This window comes from Chaetura pelagica, unplaced genomic scaffold, assembly GCF_000747805.2.
Source record: "Chaetura pelagica isolate M959 unplaced genomic scaffold, ChaPel_1.0 scaffold576, whole genome shotgun sequence".
In the NCBI taxonomy this organism is placed as follows: domain Eukaryota; kingdom Metazoa; phylum Chordata; class Aves; order Apodiformes; family Apodidae; genus Chaetura; species Chaetura pelagica.
Window position 1 is genome coordinate 130,275 of NW_009953524.1, and position 316 is coordinate 130,590.

Below are 316 nucleotides of genomic sequence, written 5' to 3' on the forward strand. Positions count from 1 at the left end.
AACATTTTGGCAAAGTTATCCATCTCAACCACATTTTTAGAGGCAGGTGGTTCCAGGGGCCAAGAGCACAGGGAGCAGAGACCTCACACCCCCCCCTGCTAGTGAAAGATTTTGCTGTTAGTACTTGAAGATGCACTAGAGGTAACTGGAGAACAGATTAAAAGAGAGAATGAAGGTTTTGGCTTTTTCTACTGAGAGCCAGTAAGTCAGGAGCAGTTTTGCCACCAGCCAAGCCCAAGGCTGCTGCCTTGCCTGTAGGGAATGGTTGCAATAGGCAGGGCTTTTCCTGCTCCTGGGCTCACTAGGGTCAGGAATG